Source organism: Alosa sapidissima, chromosome 4 (assembly GCF_018492685.1).
Source record: "Alosa sapidissima isolate fAloSap1 chromosome 4, fAloSap1.pri, whole genome shotgun sequence".
Classification (NCBI taxonomy): domain Eukaryota; kingdom Metazoa; phylum Chordata; class Actinopteri; order Clupeiformes; family Clupeidae; genus Alosa; species Alosa sapidissima.
The window spans coordinates 2,203,504-2,220,083 of NC_055960.1; positions in this window are offsets into that span (position 1 = coordinate 2,203,504).

A 16,580-nucleotide genomic window follows, 5' to 3' on the forward strand; every position below is an offset into this window, starting at 1 on the left:
GACATCTTTAACACTTCCCTGAAGCAAGCCATCGTCCCATCATGTTTCAAAGCTGCCACCATCATACCTGTGCCGAAGAAAACTGCTCCATCCTGCTTCAATGACTACCGCCCTGTGGCACTGACACCCATCATCATGAAGTGCTTTGAGCGGCTTGTCATGTCACATATCAAAGCCATTCTCCCCCCCACCCTGGACCCCTTCCAGTTTGCATACCGAGCCAAGCGGTCTACAGAGGATGCAATCTGCTCTGCCCTCCACCCAGCCCTCACCCACCTGGAAAAAAGAGACTCATATGTGAGATTGCTGTTTATAGACTTCAGTTCTGCATTCAACACCATAATACCACAACAACTCATCTGCAAACTTGACAAACTGGGACTCAGTACCTACCTCTGCAACTGGCTACTGGACTTCCTCTGTCAGAGGCCCCAAGTAGTACGTGTTGGCAACAATACCTCAAGCAGCATCACACTGAGCACAGGGGCCCCCCAAGGCTGCGTGCTCAGTCCGCTGCTCTTCACCCTGCTGACGCATGACTGCACTGCAACCTACAGCAACAATCACATAGTGAAATTTGCTGACGACACAACTCTGGTGGGTCTCATCACCAAGGGCGACGAGACTCAATACAGGTTGGAGGTCGACCATCTGACCACGTGGTGCAGGGACAACAACCTCCTGCTGAACGTCAGCAAGACCAAAGAGATTGTTGTTGACTTCCGGAGAGGTCACACCCAACACCTGCCACTGACCATCGACGGTGCTGTGGTGGAGAGAGCGAGCAGCACCAAATTCCTGGGGGTGCACATCAGCGAAGACCTCTCCTGGACCACCAACACTGCATCACTGGCGAAGAGAGCTCAGCGCCGCCTGTACTTCCTGCGGAAACTCAGGCGAGCAAGTGCTCCACCAGCCATCATGACCACATTCTACCGAGGCACCATTGAGAGCATCCTCTCCAGCTGTATCGCTGTGTGGGGCGGAAGCTGCACTGAATACAACAGGAAAGCCCTGCAGCGCATAGTGAACACAGCTGGAAGGATCATTGGTGCTTCACTCCCCTCCCTGAAGGACATTTACACCACCCACCTCACCCGTAAGGCGACCAAAATTGTGAGTGATGCAAGTCACCCCGCTCACAATCTGTTTGATCTACTGCCCTCTGGGAAGAGGTACAGAAGCCTGCGCTCCCGCACCACCAGACTCACCAACAGCTTCATACACCAAGCTGTAAGGATGCTGAACTCTCTCCCTCCTCTCCCCCCTCCACCCTCAGCTACATAACATCCTGGACATTGGACCCACAATGGCCGCCTGCACTACTCCACTTGCACACTTGCACACTTTACAACTTGGTGTTGTTGTCCTGAAAACACAACACTTCTGCTGCTCTTACATAACTTGCACCACTATGCCACTTTCTTTATTACTTAGGTCAAACAGAACTACCCAAGCCTTTTATTGGCCTGACTTTGCACTAGTATTTTATTGACTGTCTATGCACAATTTCAACCAAATTTTGCTGCTCTTATTTTTTCATTATTATATGTGCCCTCTTATTTACTTATTTACTTACTTTTTTGTTTACTTGAATGTTATGTTTGTCTGTGGACTTAAATTGGAAAAATATGTCTTGTCTTCACCGTGGGATAGTGAGAAACGTAATTTCAATCTCTTTGTATGTCTGGAACATGTGAAGAAATTGACAATAAAGCTGACTTTGACTTTGACTTTGAAAACACTCTTTAATAATCAAAAAAATAAACGCTAATGAAGTAAACTTGTGACCATCAAAAATCGTTTATCGCCTGTAACTCCGTGATAACAGGACGTAACAGGAAGGCATTTGGCTGAGCAACGGAGGTTAATATGCTCTATATTTTGTCCAAATGATGTCTGTCTATCATCGTTGCACTCGGAGAAAACCAGAATGTTTAATTTGTCCTGCGTTTCTTCTACGGCTGCAAACGGGATTCACTCAGGCATATTTCTGCCTATTAAATTATTTCTAAACCAGTCTGCTAAAGTCTGCAGTGAAGTCTGTGTAGGGTTTTCCAGCTCCATTTCTTTTTACAAGACACCCTGCTCACTTGAGACCTCTGCCGGTTGTTGCAGCGTCACTGGAAAAATACAAATTAAAGTCACGTGATCCCGCGCGCGGACCACGAGGGAAGCTGGCCAAGTCGAAGTACTGCCCACTGTAAGTCCAGCCTCTGTGCATAAGGTGCATCATGTGGTCCATTGATCTGTTTATGCACCTTGTGCACTCTCAGCATGTCCCTGCCCAGAAGCAGCATTCATGTCAACTTGTGGTATTTCATTGGCTATAGCTCTGAGGTGACAGTGGCCGTGCGCGGCAGCTGGGGTGGGGATTTCGTCTCTGTTGTTGGGAATCATGTTCCACTCCAGGAGCGTGGGTAGAGTTAAGCTGATGTCACCATCTGCAGGTTCAAAGATGAACCCTGTAGCTCGGCGGCCGGACGTGTCACCTACACCAGAGCAGGTTTTCAGAGTGTAAGGTTATGTGGGCCCACCTACACCGAAGATATCAAAAAACTCTGAGCGTGCCAGCGACCTGTTGCTTTGGTCGTCCAGCATGACGTACATCCTCTTGCCTTTGTTGCGGCTGTCTGCTGGGTAGACTGTTACTGGGCATATCTTGGAACATGATTTGCCATTGAAGCCTTCCCCACATACCTCAGTGCATTTGGAAACCACAGCGGTTTCTGACGCTTCGTCACTCTCCCCGCCATTCTCTGATGGGGGGGGAGAGGTCTTGGAGAACCATGGAGCAGGGCCTGGGTGCAGTGCTGTTGGGTGTCTATGGCTATTACACTCAGTGCATTTGATTGTGGCCTCACAGTCTAGGGCTACAATGCTTGTTTGACGCACAGCACTTAAAACATATGTTATTCTCCTTTAATATTTTCTTTCGTTCATCCATTAGCTTTTCTCTGAAGCCGCGGCACATTTGCAGGGAGTGTGGTTATTGATGCACAGGGCATTGTTTCTCTGGGTCTTCAGCAGTGGGCGTGGAGTTAGAGTAGGCAATGTCAGTTCTATGCACAGAGACTGTTCTGCGGCTGCTGTTGTGACTTTCACTAAACTTATCTTTCCTGTTTGTTCCTCAATCTCCAACTGTCAGAGACCAAACAGGACGAGGACCACAAAAGAGTCACGTTAGAAAGTTTATTTAAGGGTTGGGGGTTACGGGGGTTTCAGGGGTTCCGGGAGTTCCAAGAGTCTGCGTGTGTGTGTTCCCCCAATAGCCGAGCAGCAATGGCAGGAGCTGGATGATCCGGGAAGTCCTGGGGGAAACACACACACAACAGCATTGAAATTGAAACGAAGCAGCAGTACAGTCAAGGGCTAGGCGGTATTCGTAGAAGAGATACGGAAGGCAGGTCAAGAACTCCTCCGAGCGGTCCGAGTGAACATCCTCATCCTCGGAGGGAGCTGGAGGGTCGTGGACAGAAGACGGGACAGGTACCGAGACTGGGTCAGGGTCAGGCACAGGACAGGAAGCCGGGCGGGCAGGACGGTTAGGGACCCCTCCGGGGCGGCCCCTACGGATTGCAGGTTGATCAGGATGCAGACGGTGGAAGTCGGCGATGAGTGTCCGGTCCACAATCCGACTGGCCGGCATCCAGGTTCTCTCCTCAGGTCCATAGCCCTCCCAGTCGACGAGATACTGGAGGCCCCTACCTCGCCGTCTGGACCGAAGGAGGCGTCGAATGGTGTACACCAGCCCACAGTCAACGAGGCGAGGAGGAGGAGGAGGCACCACGGGGACCAGCGGGCTTTCATGCGCCGGCTTGACTTTCGAAACATGGAAAGTAGGGTGCACCCTCATGGATGTTGGCAACTGGAGCCGGACTGCAGTTGGGCTGATGACCCTCTGGATTGGGAACGGGCCGAGGAATCGAGGTGCCAGCTTACGCGATTCCACCCGCAGTGGTAGATCCTTGGCTGACAGCCACACCTTCTGGCGTACGGCGGCAACGGCGGGCATAGGCGAGGGCAGACGGGCAGGACACATCTCCTTCCTGGCTGGGGAACAGGGGGAGCTGGTAGCCATACACACACTGGAAAGGTGACATACCAGTGGCAGAGCAGGTGAAAGAGTTGTGAGCATACTCTATCCACATCAGTTGTTGCGCCCAAGCCTGGGGTTTGCGAGAAACCATGCACTGCAGCGCCTTCTCCAGCTCCTGGTTTGCCCGCTCGGACTGACCATTGGACTGGGGGTGGAACCCAGAGGTGAGACTCACTGTGCTGGGAAGCCCGTGTAGACGGAAGACATGATCAAGAACAACCTGGGCAGTCTCTCTGGCAGATGACAGTTTAGGGAGGGGAATGAAGTGTGCCATCTTGCTGAACCGGTCAACCACAGTGAGAATGACAGTCATTCCACCTGATGGTGGGAGGCCAGTTACAAAGTCCAAGGAGACGTGGGACCAGGGTCGTGTGGGCACAGGCAAGGGCTGGAGTAAACCAGCAGGGGACAGAGTGGAGGACTTTGTTCTGATTGCAGGTGGGGCAGGCACGGACAAATTCTCGGACATCCCTTCTCAAAGAGGACCACCAGAAGCGCTGGGCAAGAAGATGGCAGGTGAGGGCGGAGCCCGGGTGGCAGGCAAGGCGGGAGTTGTGTCCCCACTGTATGACCCGGGACCTCAAATTCTCTGGGACGAAGAGACGACCGCCTGGGCATGCACTGGGACTGGGATGGTCACGGAGGGCCTCTTGAACCTTTTCCTCAATATCCCAGGTCAGGGCAGCTACGATGCAGGGATCGGGCAGAATTGATGCAGGTTCCTGGGAAGGGGCGTCATCTTTCTGATACTGACGGGAGAGAGCGTCTGGCTTGGTGTTCCGAGAACCTGGGCGGTATGACAGGGTGAAGTTGAATCTGGTGAAAAACAAGGCCCAGCGGGACTGTCTGGGGTTAAGACGTTTGGCATTGCGGATGTATTCGAGGTTTTTGTGATCGGTCCAGACCAGGAACGGAACTGTGGACCCCTCCAGCCAGTGACGCCACTCTTCCAGGGCAAGCTTGACAGCCAACAGCTCACGGTTTCCAACATCATAATTGCGCTCTGCAGGTGAAAGCCGGCGAGAGAAAAATGCACAGGGGTGCAACTTGTTGTCCTCCTCTGCCCGTTGAGAGAGAATGGCCCCGACTCCCACGTCTGAGGCATCCACCTCGACGACGAACTGCCGGTCTGCATCCGGCATCTGGAGGATGGGGGTAGTGGTGAACCGGGCCTTGAGGGTATGAAAGGCTGTGTTGGCCTCTGGGGTCCAGAAAAAGAGGTGTTTGATGCTGGTCAGAGCTGTGAGGGGAGCGGCGACGGAGCTGTAGTTCCGGATGAATCTCCTGTAGAAATTGGCAAAACCGAGGAATTGCTGCAACTTCTTCCTATTCTCCGGAACTGGCCAGGAGGTAACTGCCGAGACCTTTGCGGAGTCCATCTGAATATTGCCTTCAGCGACGATGTATCCCAGGAATGACACAGCCTGAGCATGGAACTCGCATTTCTCCGCTTTGACATAGAGAGAGTTCTCCAGGTGCCGTCAAAGAACCAGCTGGACATTATGGGTGTGTTCGGACAGAGCTCTGGAGAAGACCAAGATGTCGTCCAGGTACACGAAGACGAATTTATTCAGCATGTCCCGCAACACATCATTCACCAGAGCCTGGAATACCGCTGGGGCATTGGTGAGGCCGATGGCATTACCAGGTACTCGTAATGGCCGGTGTGGGTGTTGAATGCAGTTTTCCACTCGTCACCCTCCCTTACTCGCACTAGGTGGGGTAAGCATTTCTAAGGTCCAGTTTGGTGAAAATTGTGGATCCCTGGAGCAACTCAAAAGCAGAGGTGAGTAAAGGCAGAGGGTACCGGTTCTTCACTGTGACATCATTCAGACCTCGATAATCAATGCAGGGGCGAAGAGAGCCGTCTTTCTTTCCCACAAAGAAGAACCCGGCACCAGCAGTGGAAGAAGACGGGCGGATGAGTCCAGCTGCCAGGGAGTCCCTGATGTAATCCTTCATAGCTTTTCTTTCAGGAGGAGATCGTGAGTAGAGGTGACCTTTGGGTGGAGCAGTCCCAGGGAGGAGATCAATGGCACAGTCGTATGGACGGTGTGGGGGCAGAGATGTGGCTTTGGCCTTGTTGAACACCTCTCGGAGGCCATGGTAACATTCAGGGACATTAGAAATGTCAGGGGCAGTGCTGAGCTGGGGGGCAGCGAGGCAGCACGCAAACAGGTCAGGTGGCAGTCATTTCCCCACTCTTTCACAGTTCCGGAGGCCCAATCGAGGTGAGGATTGTGGAGACGGAGCCAAGGGTAGCCCAGGATTAGGGGTTGGCCTGGAGAGCTGAGCAGGTGGAAGCGGATGGTCTCTTGGTGGTTTCCTGACACCATCATTGAGATGGGGGCTGTGATGCTGGTAACTGTGCCAAGTACGTGACCGTCCAGGGCCCGGGCTGGAACAGGAGTGGACAAGCGGTGGCTTTCCAAGCCCAGCTGACGAGCAAGTTTTGTGTCAATAATGTTTGCTTCTCCGCCAGAGTCCACCAGGGCTGCCAGAGTGTGGGTGGTATCAGACAGGTGGAGACAGACTTGGATGAGGGGTTTACGGCTGATGGAGGGCTGAATGTTCATTGAGCTCATCCGGATTCCTCCTACATCTGGTGAGCTCCGGCTTTTGCCGGACAGGTGGTGACTCGATGACCATCACCACCACAGTACAGGCACAAGTTGGCACAAGGTCCTGGGTTGCAGGGTAAACTGGACACGACAGCTCGTCAGGAACGCCCGTACCTGGGTTGGGTCGCCGCCGAACCGCTCTGGATTGCCGATCTTGGGTACTGGGGCTCCGGCAGCCGTGGCGGCAGTGGCCTGGGCAGAAGACTCGGGAGCTGGGCTGGTGGGCAGACTGGCTGGAGCTGGGCCGGTGAGCAGGCTGGCTGGGGCTGAGCCGGTGAGCAGGCTGGCTGGGGCTGAGCCGGTGAGCAGGCTGGCTGGGGCTGAGCCGGTGAGCAGGCTGGCTGGGGCTGAGCCGGTGAGCAGGCTGGCTGGGGCTGAGCCGGTGAGCAGGCTGGCTGGGGCTGGGCCGGTGAGCAGGCTGGCTGGGGCTGGGCCGGTGGGAGCAGACAGAGGAGAAAGGTTGGTGAGAATTTGAATGATCATCGCAAGTTGTTGTTGCTGTTGCTGCTGGAACTGCTGACGCTGTTGGTAGCCGGCTTGAAGTAGGGAGGCAATGTCACCAGTGTTGCGGTTTACCTCTCTCTCTGTGTCTTCCAGGCGTTGCATGGCGGTGGGTGGTTCGTCGGTTTCCATGCGGGTTTGGCCGTGCGCTGGGTCCATGTTTGGTCAGACCGTACTGTCAGACACCAAACAGGACGAGGACCACAAAAGCGTCACGTTAGAAAGTTTATTTAAGGGTTGGGGGTTACAGGGGTTTCAGGAGTTCCAAGAGTCTGCGTGTGTGTGTTCCCCCAATAGCCGAGCAGCAATGGCAGGAGCTGGATGATCCGGGAAGTCCTGGGGGAAACACACACACAACAGCAATTGAAACGAAGCAGCAGTACAGTCAAGGGCTAGGCTGTATTCGTAGAAGAGAGACGGAAGGCAGGTCAAGATTACCGGGGCTGGAGATCAAAGAAGTAGTCGAGCGGGTCTGGGTTCACAGGCAAAGAGTCAGAGTTGTTTTCCAAGACAGGCAGGTAACTGGTGCTGGTTTGCAGACGGTCTAACAAGTGTGGACTGAAAAACAAGGCTTTATGAGTGGTGAATGCAGTGCAGCTGGTAGGTTAACGAGGGTGAGGCAGAGCAGAGCAGAGTGGAGCAAAGTAGGAACAGGTGGAGGTAATCAGACAGTAGAGAGAGAGCAGGCAGCCAAGTGGCACAGAATGGGATTCAATCAGCCTGTGTTACCAGGCAGAGAGAGAGCTCATGACACCAACAGCAAATCAGACAGCTCTCAGTTTATGATGCTCCTTGTGTGATATTTTTGGGAATTGTTCGAGTTTCGTGAAAAGAGCACCCTCTATCGTTTCGGGCGAGCCATACATCTCCTCTAACCTCTCCCATACGAACCATGGTCGGCATGCCTGGATGTGTGAGCAGGTAAGCCTGACCTGAGTGGGCTCTGGTCGGCGTGCCTGGATGTGTGAGCAGGTAAGCCTGACCTGAGTGGGCTCTGTTCGGCGTGTCTGGATGTGTGAGCAGGTAAGGCTGTATATAGCTGGCTACTCAGCGGCTCAGGGCAAATATGTGTATCCGCAAGAACATCGCCTGCACTGGGGTCACCATCTGTGAGGTGGTCACATTGCTGATGGTGATCAGGAGTTGGGGGTTGACTTTCCTTATCTCCACATACGGATACATATGTGCTGTGATTATGGGGCATTTGCTCGTCATATAAATCTTCAAGTGAACGCGAGCTGCCAGAGATGGCTGTGTCTCTCTACATATTCCTCAGTGCGCTGTCCTGCACTTTGCCTGGGTGATAACTCTGGTCCACGACTGCGGCACTAATCTTCAAAGTCTACGGCTGCAGCCTCCATTACTGCTGCTTCAGCCATGGCGGCTTCTGCCTCTATCTCCCTTTCTAAGGCGAAGAGTGTTGCATCAAGACGGGCTTTTTCCATCTTTTATTCAATCTGTTTGTGAATAGGCAGCTCTTGCGTGTGCGGCTTGGGCTTTAGCACGTGCTGTGGCTGCTGCAAATGCTACTTTACATGAAGCTCTACTCATATGGGAGTCTGCGGATTTGATTGATGCATTTGTTCTGTCCATGGTTACTATGGATGTTTTTCACCTCAATCTTTACTTGTGACGTTGCAGTTGTGGTACTGGTTCGGGCTTCCGGCACGACAATGCTGTCTGGTCATCAGTAGCTCTTCAAAAGTCTCTCTTTTCACTGTACTGGCATCACAGAATGTCCTAATTCAGCTATCCAGCAAGCTAAACAACTCCACACAATAAGTCTCGGACACCGAGGGTGAAGATGACTCTTTATATGGAAAATTGTAAAACTGAAATACAGATACATACACCAGTAAATACATGGCAATATGGATCTTACAAATAAAAGCTTTGGCACAGGTGCAATCAATATAAAAGCTATCGGAAACTAGCAGGACAACAAAATGGTTAGCTATAACTCTAGCTGGACATCATAATGCTATTCTTAATCTAATTTGTCTTGGGCACAAACATCATAACTTAATCTCATTTACTTTGAGAACATTTACTTACAGAGAATGCCTTCAAACAGCTACACAGAAGGAGGAGCACAACAACAAACTTCCATGCTGCTTTTAACCATGCTGTCTAACTTTCTTCTTCTTTCTCAGACTTCCTGCAGCTACAGTGCAGAGTGTAAACAATAGACAAAATAAAAGTCCCTACATACCCTAACATGTGAACTACTGGCAGAGGCCAGAACAATAAGTGCTCAGTTTGATGAACCTATAAGGAGGGCTTTGCCTTCTGTTAGCATGACAGCATCGTTGGACTCTTTTTCTCCTCTTGATGAGGAAGCAGTCTCTCAATTGCTTCAGCGGTCGTCCAACAACATGCCCATTGGATCCTGTCCCGTCCACTTTTCTACAGTCTATTGCACCTGCTGTTCTGACCGGCAGTCACACATGTGTTTAATGCTTCACTCAGTTCTAGAATAGTTCCTTATTCTTTTAAATAGGCTAGGGTTGCACCTTTGCTAAAGAAAAGTTTACTTAAAGGTTGTATCAGCGACAGCGGGGATACGTCACTTCTGTTGATGTTCAAACAAAACAGAGAGCTAGCTTGCTACTCCCTCCCCTGTGGGCCTAAAATCGCTGATACAACCTTTATCCAACTGATGTGAAGAACTACAGACCTGCCTCACTTCTTCCTTTCTTGTCAAAGGTTTTGGAGAAAGTCGTCTTCAAGCAAGTATGTGACTTTCTTTATCAGAATAATCTACTAGACCCAACGCAGTGGTCATTCTACTGAAACTGCTCTTCTGTCTGTGACTGAAGCATAGACCAGTTTCAGGTTCCTAACAACCGTTGTTCAGGAAGAACTCGGAGGACAAGCAAACCCAGAGCCATATTATATATAATTAGAGGTGAGCAGCCTTGAAGGGACGGAGTCTGTCAAATAGACAAGTGCTATTTTTGAGATATGTGCATCCTATAGGCATTTTTTAGTAAAAGTTGGGAACAGGACTTTTTTTTATCATAATTAAGGTGTTAAATTTTTGACCATCTAATTAGCATAAACAAAATGGTTGCCAAAATGGCAATTTTGAGCACTTTCTTTGGGTGGGCATCATTATAACATGTAAATAAATTCATATTCACATGTGTGCATCTCAGAAATCTTCCTTGGGCAATAGATGAAAGGTACAGGCTGTGAAAAAATCTATTATGCCTATGCTAATTACATACCTTTTGAAAAAAAAAATCATTGCAAACTTTATGACTGAGCAGACATATTTGATGAATGAGACTTATTTTTTGAGGGGGAAAGAAAGATGTCTAGTGATGAAATATAGTTAGTTTATAACCCTAAATTGTACACACCAATCCATCTGGTCTGAATTTTGTCTCATTAGAAGTTCCATCATTCTGCTATATGACCAAACTTTCCAGAGGCTGTAACACTGCTGAACAAAACCTCACCTCCTGTCTAATTTGCACTGTTACTACTTTACCTGTTTACTTTTTACTATTGCACTGTTTACCTGTTTACATTGACTGTATTGCACTGCTTACTTGTTTACTGTACATTTACGCCTACACTGTTTCACCTATGACCTTGCACTGCCCATACTAAATTATTATTATATTTATATATATATATATTAGGACTGTCAATCGATTAAAACATTTAATCGAATTAATTACATACTCTGTGATTAATTAATCTAAATTAATTGCATATATAATCTTTGCTGTGAAAGTATTTTAAATATTAAAAATTCAAATGAATCATCGAATAATCAGCATTAGTGAGATCAAAAACTCTTTTATTATTATTTTCACTGTTCAAATAATGGCCATAATAATCTATGATATGACCTAATATGCTGAGGAAATAAATGCAAAAGTGCTTCGGGAAGAAGTTTTTTTTCACATACAAGGCGCTTCAGGCCACAGATATAACCTAGGGGAAACAATGAAAATAAATTAACACTCCCCTCAATGTAAACACTATTTCTTTGCATTGATGTGCAACTTTAGAGTTGACGAACTCCGGTGATATGCAAATTCCTTGCTGCAGACATTGCAGAGGACTTAATTTTAATCAACACTTTATTTTTATCAACATCATCAGGCCATTTTTAAAAAATAAATGTTCCAATCAATGATCTAGTCAGCACATTTTCTTCTCTCTCCTTCATTTTACAGTCTAATGGTTACTGACTAGAATGGCTCGGGGGCAAAGTTTATATGGAATCGATTACTCTGCGCTATTTTTTAGTTTTTAGTTTTTTTTTCTCAAATGTGACCCTGCAAGGCGAAACCAGTCGTCTTGCGCACAGTGCTATTTTGAGAAAATCCACGATAAACAAAGTACGGGTTAAAATGTTGAATTTCACGTTTTTGCATAATTCGACAGTACACAGTCTACACTTTCATATTGTAAACAAATTTCACGGATAAACATCTGTTTTGACTGTTGAACCCTGACTTTATTTAGGTGAAGATTAAACACATTAGCAGTCATTCCATTTGTCCACGCCGCTGTAAGGTTTTACAGTAGAGCTAAAATGTAGCCTACTCATTAGGCTACTCGTTACTCAATATGTAAGCTCTCTATCGTTCTTGGCAGATGTAACCAAATATGAATGTGAAAGACTTGCCTTTCAGGGCACGAACGGTCAAAAGCACAAACTTTTAGAAATATCTTTGCGTCATTCTGGCTCTTCTGGCGTATCGTGACAGGAGAACCATGCCAACTTTGGATGCGGTTATCTTAACGATACTCTTTGCAATAACCTCGATTCATAGTCTAAACAAGCTAGAAAAAAGAAAAAAAAACAAGCGTTGCAATATGGCCGCCGAGTGGAGGGACTTGCCTAAAAGGACTTTGGCTAAACTCACATAAAACCTCACCTTCTCAAATTAAACTTTGAAAAGAAAAACCAGGCTGCAGTTTGAGGTACTTTTTTCTCCATGGTACTGGACATTGATGAGCATTTTGCTGACCCTGTTAAAACAAAGAAAATGATTACATCAATACAAGAACAACAATGATTTGACTATCAGCAATATATCACCTAACCAGCAAAGGACTTCTAAACTTTATTCTGACATTATTTTGTCTTAAAATATGTTCATATAATCCCTACTTTTTAAGCAACACGACTGGTAATAACTTAAATAATTTCATTAGGCAGTAAACTCGTCTACATTTTACCATATCCATAAAAAATATAATATAATTTATATTATGCATATAATTTCAGATAATTAACATTTCTTACTCTGCTCAGCTGTAACGTTATGCCTGATGGACTGAATATCCTTATGCACGTGCTTGCAAGCTAGTATTGAACCACAATTTCTACAAATATCTAAAATTAGTATCAGCTAGCTAACTTCTATACTCTTTGGCTTACCTGCACCCTTTATAAGTTAGGAAACAAAGAAATTGATCTAACCCAAATAAAGCCAACAGACTCCAACAGAAACTAATACCAGTGCCATACAGAGAATGGAGACTGCACCGAACCAACCAGGCTAACGGTTACCTTACACCTCTGTTTGCTAACAGTTAAACGAATGCCCTCGTGGTCTCAGCTAATGTTAGCTAGCAGCAATTTTTAATAACCAAGCAATAGTGTTCAGTTCAACCAAACGTCAATGAGTCGACAGACTGTTATAATTAGTCAGTCAACAGATTCATTTGTGCCAGGTGAGCATTTGGCAGCACACTAACGTTAGATCGCTATGAACAGTGGAGTTCTGGCTGTAACTAATGTTAATCAGCTAGGCTACGTTAGCATGTTAAAGCTATTCCCACAGTGGGTATTCAAATTCCAACCGCCTTTTCGAATTTCAGAAAGGACTTTAAGACGTTGTCGACTCCAATATTATGTCAGTTTACAGTTTAAGTATTACAAACTAACATAAACTTAACCATTTCAATTTGATAAGGTTATAACCCACCGAAGTTATGTTAGCCTGCTGGATGTTTTACCAATAATTTTCTGAGCTAGCTAGTGACCTTGCTACTAGCTAGCGACCTTGCTACTAGCTAGCGACCAAGCTAACGTCACCAATATTTCATAGTAGGTAAAAACAAGTTGGTATGAAAACATATACCTGTGATGTGACATTACTTAATTGTGTATTTGTCATAGTTTTCATGCTAGCTTACAGAAGTAGAGGGAACACATGAATTTACCTTTTACTATCCCACGCTGTACTTCAATGGCGTCCATCTTCTTTTCAAAAATCTCAACTGAAGGACCGGAAGTGTAAATGACTCCACCCCAGAGTTCGTACATTCACACCCACTTAAAACACTAGGTTGTGAGTTTTAATTACACCGTGGGTGTACATGTTTGTTCAAACAACTCCCATAGTTACACTAATTAACACTAATGAACACTGAAAAATATGTCTCTGAAAAATTAACACTTAATAACACTGTCAATTTTACTGTGTACACTGTACATTATTAATCTCTATTGTATACACAACCATACTCTACCTGCACTTGGTATTTAATGCTTCTTTGCACTTCTGGTTGGATGTCAACTGCATTTCATTGGCTCTGTAACTCTGCTAAATTACAATAAAATTGAATCTAATCTAATCTAATTTCTGTCTTCAATAACATTTTTCGATTGTCTAATATTTTTCAGGCAAATCACACTGCATTCATGCAAGGAGTTTGTTCATCAATCTGTTGCTGGCATACATTGATGCGCATTGTAATCCTGATTTCCTGCATTTGCAGTGTTGAGTCTTGCATTGTTTTCTTGATTGCATGGTAAGTATACCGGAAGGTGAATAATCAGGGTGTGGCTGAGACAGTTAAGCGGCTCCTTTACACTGAGAAATGAATGATATGGACCCTTTCAAGAGAGTTCCATTATCAGCATCATAGTTGGCCCCACAAGACTTCCTTTTTAACATTCCATATGTTATCTTAATGCAGAGGAAGTAGATTGGGGCCCAAATAGAACGTTCAAGCATTGTTTTTGTTTACCTTGTTGAAAGGGTCTATAGATAATTCTACAAAAAGCTAACAGTACAGACTAAACCCCATTCGAAAACCCCAGTACAGGTAACATAAAAGGATAAATTACGCTATAGATAAGGGAAACCTGAAAGAGAACTGAAATAACGCACTAAAGTAAATAAAAGCAGAGACTACATCTCATACCTTTTGCATCATGATCCACCGTCAGAACAGGAGTACAGAGGATGCCATCTCAACGGCACTTCACTTCAGTTCAGAATTCAACACCATCATCCCCTCCAAACTGATCAACAAACTCACGGAACTGGGCATCAATACCTCCCTCTGTAACTGGATTCTGGACTTCGTAATCCAACAGACCGCAGTCTGTTAAGTCAGATAACCACACCCCCTCAACCCTCACCCTGAACACCAGTGTACCACAGGGTTGAGTGCTGAGCCCTCTCCTTTACTCCCTCTTCATCTACAACTGCACACCTGTACCCGGCTCTAACACCATTGTCAAGTTTGCAGACGACACAGCGGTGATTGGTCTCATCAGCAACAACAATGAGATGGCCTGCAGAGAGGGGGTCCAACAACGCGGTGCACCGACAACAACCTGGCTCTCAACACCAAGAAGACCAAAGAGCTCATTGTGGACTACAGGAAGTCAAAAGCTGGTACATAGATAGATAGATAGATAGATAGATATACTTTAATTATCCCACAGGGAAATTCAGTTGTTTCAGCAGCCTTAAGAACATACAGCAAGCACACACACACACACACACACACACACACACACACACACACACACACACATATAGTCCACATCAGAGCCATATAAAGGTAGAGTTGCGACAACTCCATTGACGCTAATGTTCCATTTTTTTTCAACAATGGCGGCTAATGGAAGCCTCAAATAGTTCCCGAAAGTTAACAATTTATAATAGCAGCAGTGCAGTTACAGACTGTTTGTAGCCAACATTTCAGACTCAGATTTACATTATTGGCTCATCCTAATAATAATAATAATAATAATAATAATAATAATAATAACAACAGTAATAGTAGTAAAGTAATAGTATTAATAACCTAATTATAATAATAAACTATTTATGTATCGACTATGACAGCTTTTCTGCTGCTCAGTTTTTATCAGTTCCTTATCAAATAAATTAAAAGAGGCTAAAGCCCAATAAATGTGCCACACATAAAAACCTAATATAAGATAAACCTTGCCTATACCATTTCAATTAGGCAGCACTAGGCAACACCACAAACGAGCTGTCATTAAGTTTTTGCGTTTGTAGCCTACAACTTTTATGACGTGACGTGTCTTGGGCATTTAGCTTTACCATCATGTCAACATAGTTGTAACGTTATGCAATGCTTATCTAGGCTATGGATTTAAGTGGTTTAATTTTAAAAAGGGCAGCAAAAGTGGGATAAAGTGCAACTGCTTCCCCAAAACAATTCCTCCATAACTGTGGATTTAATCGTTTGATATGTGGATAACTTTCAGTGGACTAAACACATAAAAGGTAAGATTTTGTTATCACAAAGCTAGCTGGTTCGTTAAATATGGCGAAGCATATTTACAGCCAACTTTGTAGGCCTATTTGTAGTAGTGAAACTGAGTTTGTTGTTAACATTGTTGGTAACGTAAACGTTTCTTCAGTTAGGAGCAGGACTGTTTTTTTATTTTTTATTTTGCATTCATTTTCATTGGCAAAAGCTAGCCTATGCATGAGAGAACCTAGATTCGAGGGAGCTGCAGCTGTTAGCATCAGCAGGTCATATTAACACAGCAGGGCACACTAGCCCAGTGATGAAGGATCGTGTAAAATCCCCATCCCCAGAAAGTTTCAAACCAAGCTTGCGCTGATGATGCATGATCACTGATCAAATTGCTATTTTCTGACACAATGCACACCATTTCCAGGTGCTCACCTGTCTGAATCTCAAGCTCTTTAGCCTAGCATCTGCTGTTCACAGCACGGTGAATGACATAAACATGAACAGCATTTTGTCATCGTTTGAGTTCATATCCTGGTTATTTATCGAAGGACTTACATGTCACGTTTTATATTTCATTATGATCACTCGCATTACCATGGGGTTACTAAATAGGTAGGTCTAATGCTACGGTTAACTTAGAATGCCCACCATTACACTGGAGATGTTAAAAAACTTGTAAACTTTTTATTCTGCCGCGACGATAGGCTAGGCTTGGCTAGGTAATTCGCTCATTAGCTCAGATCAGTGACTACCAGAGGAAACGCGGGGTAGAAAGCTCAAACAAGTAATGTTAGACTAGCTGTGTTACAGTTTCTCGTTGCAATCAAAATTTCACAGGAGCTCCATGCGCTTTTGTA